The 7,500-nt window shown below is 38.7% G+C and overlaps 1 pseudogene; it reads left to right on the top strand.

The window, feature by feature from the left end:
• Window positions 1-2,198, top strand: part of LOC136853132 (perlucin-like protein) — a 4,446-nt pseudogene extending 2,248 nt beyond the window's left edge.
• The last annotated feature ends 5,302 nt before the right edge of the window (window positions 2,199-7,500 follow it).

Genomic DNA, 7,500 nt, shown 5'->3' with positions numbered 1-7,500 from the left:
ACGACAAGAACATTCAACATTGTTATAAAAGTATCTTTATTTAACTTACAGATCATCTTGTCTGTGAGGGGGGTTGGTTTAAGCTGAGATCCTCCTGTTACTTCTTCGGTAAAGACGCCAGCACTTGGGAAGAGAGCCGTCAGAAGTGCATAGCCTTGAATTCTGACTTGGTCAAAATCAATCATGACGACGAGTACAGTTTCCTCCGTAGTGAGTAAAAGTAATCGTGAGTTTAAATGTAAGGAAGCCACTACAATAGTGCCATCAAGTTTGCTTAATCAAACAGAGAAGTCACTGTTCTAAGCTCAAATAGACCTAGTCAAAGATTTTGATCTTTAAAGCATTTGATATTACTGAACACAATACACTTTAATAGGAAGTTGCTGGTATGTACCAGTAAGCCCTTAGAGGACTAAGCTAACATAAGGGCTGTTATTTCTTTTACTGGTACCAGCTGGTACCCCCAAAACAATAGCGTTTACTTGACGATCTATCTCTCAAAATGAGTTACAGAAGAGCAAAGCTAGATTATATATCATAAACTTTGAACAAGTTCACCTGTCATCTGTTTCCATAGAATTTCTAGACAGCTGATATAACTTTTATTTCAAAAAATGGCCTATGAGACAAAGCTGGAGAATTATATTTTCCCATTCAATCTAATCAGTTATTCTCTTTGCAGATCTTGCAAAAGGTCACCACACCTACATAGGACTGAGTGACATCCAAGAAGAAGGGACCTACAGATGGGTTGCAGATGGCACTGTTCATCAAATCGTTGAATCATGGTAAGATCTGAAGTTGTAGCTATAGTTATTCATGATCAATGAGATAGATACCTAAATCAGAAAACAGAATGCTTAAAAACTTAGAATAAAATAGAACAAAGGCCAACGGCCAAGCACTGGGACCTCTGAGGTCATTCAGTTATGAAACAGAAGATTGACAGTCAAAACATTTGAAAGGTATAACAGGAGGAAAACCTCGCAGTTGCACTGTGAAACAATTGTTAGGAGAGGGTAGAAAGTAAGAAGAAAGAAAGAGATTATGAATGGAGGTACAGTAAAAGGAATGATAGAGGTTATAGCAGCTAGGGGCTTTAGGAAGGGATGCTGTACAGAAGAACCTTAAGTAATGCCTACAGTGCACCACATGAGGTGCTCTGACGGCACTAACTCCCTACAGGGTAAATGAGTGAGTGACTACGACCTCTCTTCCCTGTTTCTCAGTAAAGATTATCTTACTCCCACCAGGTGGCGTAAAGGTCAGCCCAACAACTATAATGGAGGAGAAGACTGTCCATTACCGCTCTTCTAATGATGGTCTCAATGATATTGGCTGTGACACGAAGTTCAGGTAAGGAATCCTGTAAAACCACTTCAACAGAAAAGAATTGTTATTAGACATGGATAGCCCACTTCAACTAACTCCAAAAAACAAAGTCTATAATAGCCTGTGGTGTGAATCTATTCCGTAGTTACTTTCTCAGGAATACTTTACATTGATCTGAATACAGACACCACCCCACTTACAAATGAGTTACGTTCCTGATGGCTGTTTGTATGTTGAATTGTTTGCAAGGTGGTTACTGTACTCTTCACGCCTATTTAAGTACAGTATGATATAAATTCAATACAGTACTGTGCGTCTTTTCATCACAAAACAAAATTTGCTGTTCATACAATACTGTATTTTAAAGAAAAGGTGCGCAGAACGTATGAACTTACGGGTGGCAAAGGGGAGTGCTCTGAACACAATTTGAATTTGCCATCCCGTTTGTTTATCTCTCTGAATGTTTGTAAGCTGAATGTTCGTAAGTAGGGTGGTGTCTGTACACATTTTCCTTGTGCTACAGAAAGTTGAATCATTGTTATTATCACTTTAGGCAACGGGTTAGAAGTCAACCACGGTTTCCAGTTCAAAATGATTTCCTCAGCAGAAAAAATATGAAAACATTACCTTATTCTACCAACAGGTACATCTGCGAGAAACCTGCCCACCTGGGTTGGAACTTTGCTTCAGTGCTAGATGAAGGAACGCCCACAGAAAAGTGAAATGGAAAATGGATTAGGCCTGAGAATAGATTTCCTTCCAAGTGTTTACATAAAAGTGAAATTGCCTGTTGTTATGTACTTGTATTTCTTAAGCTGTATTCTGTTGGACAACTCCACAGTTCATGTTGACATTTCTTTAATTAGCAGTAATATAACTGCAACATTTAAGTTTACATACAAACTGCTATACTGTACCTGTTTTAGAAAGGGTCTTTTTGGCTACAAATACCCTCCACAGTAATTTTTATGTGGAACTTAAGTATAAAGCTATCTGGGTGCCCATTTGTTAGGAGAACTAAAGTGCTTTGTGAACTACGTTTCTTTCAGAGTAGTTTCTCTGTTGCGTCTTACTTCCTCTTCGGGTGAGCACAATCTCAGTCATCTAGTAAAGTAGGTTTGTAGTTTCAATAAACATGGTTGATCTGATTTGAAAGGGGGTGGAATCTCTCATGAGTTTTTAAAGTCTAATTTCTCTGAATTACACTTCAAATAATGGAAACATGTTGACAGACACTATTCTTTAGGAACTAGTCATATAAATCTTTAAACAAGCATTTTGTCTTTATCACTTATGAAACGATACCTACAACAGCTTTGACAGGGGATGCCTCCTTCAATTAGACGAGCACAGGCAGTGAGCAACCAATTTTGGGTTCATTTCTTGGTTGGAACATTTTAGATATCTTTGTATAACGTGTGCATGCTGTAATGCGTAAGTTACCCAAGCAAATTTTGTGAAAAGAACATTCTTGCTGTGAAAAGACAGAAAACTACTTTTTGGGTTCCCTACAAGAACAAACAAGCAATATTCCATTGTGAGAAAAACTTTCTCAGAAAATTTGTCTAAAAAAAATCAGCTATGGATTAAGAGAATATACTGCATGCTCAACTGCAGTACCTCTTTATCTCATTGCTTTCCAATATACTTCTGTTTTTTCATCAACACTCCTTCAAGCCTAAGGCCAGACATGCAAATTATATTCAGTATTCTTTTTAATATTCTAAGTCCCATCCTGCATTTATATAAAATCTCACCCATCAAAATTAATACTGTATCTTAAAAGACAAGAACTACATTTGTAGCCTTATTGCTCAAGAGATAAATAAAATATCACTGTTATACTTCTCTTTTTTTCTGTAAGGACATCTGCCGTTTAATAGCCTTGTATCACATCATTATTACATTGACTGACAGTTTCTGTATGGTTGCATGACAGGAAATACATTACCGATTACTGTTGGGGAATAAAGGAAGGTATAAAATTGGTGTGGCCAGTTCCATGCGTAGCATAAAAAATCGTTGCTCCCCTCTGAGCTGACATCTAATTTATGAACAGTTCAGTGTGCTGTTACTATTTATTAATTTCACATAATTTTTGATGAATTCCTGATAATTTAAATGAAACTTAATCATAGAATGCAGAAGGTGTTCTTGCTTAACAAAATGCCCCGTGGGGGGGCAGTGTCATCAGTGCACCTCATGCGGCGCACTGTAGGCATTACTTAAGGTTCTTTGCAGCGTCCATTCGGCCTCTAGCTGCGAACCCTCTCATTCCGTTTATTGTACCTCCGTTTATATTCTCTTCCGTCTTACTTTTCACCCTCTCCTAACAACTGATTCATAATGCAAGTGCGAGGCTTTCCTCCTGTTACACCTTTCAGACCTTCTTTACCTTCAATATCCCTTTCAACGCTCAATGACCTCATAGGTCCCAGTGCTTGGCCTTTGGCCTAAATAGTATATTCTATCTGTTGTTTTTTCAAATGATCTGACATGTTAACTGAATAGTCTCTGTCCCTGAGTTTTGTAATGATGCACAGCCCTCCCTGTGGCAAACTAGAGGTTGAAAAGAACACAGGGACTTTTTCCCCCCATCTTGAATCCCCCTGTGGGTGTGATGAGCCTGATCGAACCAGTTTCGTTTTGTTTTGGAAATAATGATATAAATTACACAGATACTATCGTCAAGCACCAATCTGAAAAGTCAGCTGATTATCTTAATTTGTTTAAGGCATCAAAATATGAAACAAGGTCATAACTTGTAGCAAAGAACTTAATTACTGTTAAGATAAAACAAGTAAAATATAAGCCGAAGTTTCTTCGGCTCAATCGAGTTTTCTGTACAGAGTACCCGTATAATGATTTATGAAACTCTCAGCCAAGGCCCATGAAACTCTCAGCCGCGGCCTATGAAACTCTCAGCCGCGGCCCATGAAACTTTCAGCCACGGCCAAGTGGTGGCCTGTGTTGTTGGCACATATACTAGTGCAAGACGCACGAACATGGCTAACTTTAACCTTATATAAAATAAAAAACTACTGAGGCTAGAGGACTGCAATATGGTATGTTTGATGATTGGAGGGTGGATGATCGATATACCAATTTGCAGCCCTCTAGCCTCGGTAATTTTTAAGGTCTGAGGGCAGACAGAAAAAGTGCGGACGGACAGACAAAGCCGGCACAAGTTTTCTTTTACAGAAAACTAAAAACGGGACATGAACTTCAATGCACTTAGAGACAGACATGCTCACTTAGAGAGAGAGAGAGAGAGAGAGAGAGAGAGAGAGAGAGAGAGAGAGAAAAATTATAAGGACGCGTGATTTTTATCTTATTTCAGACACAGCAATATAATAACTGTGAGGGTCAAAGTCATCTGACTGTATATAAACTCTCATATAAGAAATGATGAAGTTGACGGAACGCTGGTTGAATGACAGGGCCAATTTGAAGGAGAGGAAACAGAAGGCAATTAACCCTTCATGTGTGTAACTCTGGTTGTTTTGGAAGGCTTTTAATGTCAGCACTTGATCATTTGGGGCACTTTGAATATATTTGCTTTTCATTTTTATTTTCCGTCACATTTCACACTTGATGTTTTTAGTAGATTGATATATGTTGGTGTTCTTTTTCCATATTGAACGTGTGAAGGGAAGTGTCTGATACATGCTGCCATATGCCCACCCTCTCTCTCTCTCTCTCTCTCTCTCTCTCTCTCTCTCTCTCTCTCTCTCTCTCTGTGTTGAATGATCACGGCGATATTGACAGAAAAGATTTTGTTTCCCGTTTTATTACTTTACCGTTTTATTTCTTTACCTTTTTTGTTTCAGTTTCATCGTTTGTATTTTACTACTTCTGGGCTGGACATTGAAAGGGTGACGTAGTGTAGTATGCAATGCGTTGCAGATCCTGCAAGGTGTTTGGTGTTAGTGTTGCTCTTCGGTGTCTTCAACGCAGTCGGTCATACTGTTTCTCGTAACTCTGAGAATCTTGAATTTAATTCCAAATCAACCGGGGCTGAAGTTTACTACTTATTTAATTGCCAGTTACATTCTCATGCATATATACAGTTCTCTCCGCAAGGTTTAAGTTCGTGTCATTAGGGAGGCCTTGCTCTGCAAGATTAATAGAGTACAGTGTTAGACCGTTCAGGCGTTACTGCGCACGTTGAGACGTCGCTGGAAGCATGGAAGCTTCCCAAAAAAGAAAACCTGGAAAACATGGAAATGAAGGGTCACTGTGGCAAATTTCACGTTCGGAATTTCCTTTCGCCTCTGATTCGATTTACGTCCATACACGGAACAAGAAGCTGTGGTCGCGGTCGGGTCGTCAAGACTGAAAGGACTGCCCAGAGGAAGAGCACCGTAATCCCAAGAGCCTCCTTGTTCCTCACTCTGGTAAGGTCAAATGCTGACTGATGAATTTTCTCATCTTAACCTTGACCAAATACAGCCGGACGATGACATGCGCGAGATTGTCCTCATCTTAGAGATGGACTAACCCTGTACTCTATCAATCCGGTTGCTCTGCACCCTGTTGTATTAATCGAAGTAAGGAACAGAGCAGTCTATCGCACTTCCTCTTCTATCTGTTAACCACTGGTGGTCCTTCTCATGAGGAGAATAATCACCCCTATTATGTTCTAAAATCTGTTTCCTCCAGGAAACCCAGCTGCAGATAGAAGTGACGTCCTGTAGCGATGACAACCATACACCAAAAGGCCGCTGGTGACTCTGATTCACCCAAATAAAATATTTCTGGTATCAACCTGCCTAATATCAGTGGAAGCAGCAATTTTTCAGGGCTTCTTAGGAGGTGTTAAGACCTCTCTTTTCCAACTCTCACCTACAGTCAACATCATCCAAGCTCACGTGACCAGCAGGACCAACATACAACAAGATAAATTGAAAGGATACGTGGCTCCTCGTGTCTGTGAGGCTGTTCGTGTGACAAAACTGAGGGCAAATGAATGAGGCACCAAGAGGAAAGAGCCAAAGTTACGACCACTACAGAATTCTGAATATTTTTCGAGATTCACTCCTGGCATAGCAGTTAACCTCAACGTTTATATCAGCCTGCTTCACACCATGAGGCATAGCATACAATGTATGCACAAAATACACACTTGCTGCGACTGACATAAAATAAAGTACTCTTCAACCAAAAATGCGATTCCCCCCTTACATATGTAAGTGATAAGGAGATCGCCATTAAATTAAAATACTTGAAGTTTGTTGATGGATTGAATTTGTAGCTGAATATCAGTCAAAACCAGTTCAAGAGAGAAACCAGAATTGTCATCGAATGCAGCAGTCAAGTAGTAATAAAAGTTCTTATGACTAATGTGAATTTAAGAGGGTCTAAGAAAATTTTATATTGCTTTTAAAAGAAGTTTGTGAAAAAAATTGCTTCCAAAACCAGGGTCCAGAATTTTAGTTGATATATGAATTATTATTATCCTGGAGCACAGCTATTAACTAACCTGAGAAGAGTAACTTGATTAAACAATTCACAAACTGCATGTCATTTTCATGTAAGCACAAAGGTCTTGGATTGAAGTTCCTGAAACGTCCTGTATTAATTTCATAATGAAAAGGGGAATATCAAGCTGCCTTGAACGCTGTGCTGCCTCTTAATTATTTACATATTAGTGTCCTCCCACGCCGTTCGTGTTTTAGATATAAACTTATATAAATCAGTGTAATATGACTGAATTGGGTACAGATAATTAATGCACATAATAAATACTTAAGGCTTTTCATTGTACAAGCATAATCTTATGTAAAGACGGAATCATGTCCAATTTCAGTTTACAATAATATTTGTACACTTTAAGTCATTGTTCATTACATCAGTTTAATTAGATAATGATTGTATTATGTGTTGATATATCATTATGAACATCATTAAACCTTTTTTGTTCAAGGCAACTTGAACTTTAATATAATTTCCTGAGCTCCATAAAGGTGAAGCTCTGCATATATCAACATTTTGAGAAAAAATGGTCAAACTTTAGACGCATCATGACGCGCTGTCGGTAATATGCAACCTATCCTCAATTCCCATTGCACGTCAAAGCATTTTATTTTCTAAAAATATATTTATCATAAATTACATCAGTGCCTCATGATGAGGGAACCTGAAGAGGACAACATGGGCGCTTACTGA

This window comes from Macrobrachium rosenbergii, chromosome 26 (assembly GCF_040412425.1).
Source record: "Macrobrachium rosenbergii isolate ZJJX-2024 chromosome 26, ASM4041242v1, whole genome shotgun sequence".
Taxonomy (NCBI): Eukaryota; Metazoa; Arthropoda; class Malacostraca; order Decapoda; family Palaemonidae; genus Macrobrachium; species Macrobrachium rosenbergii.
The sequence above is the reverse complement of the archived record's forward strand: the minus strand, read 5'-3'. Positions and strand labels throughout refer to the sequence as shown.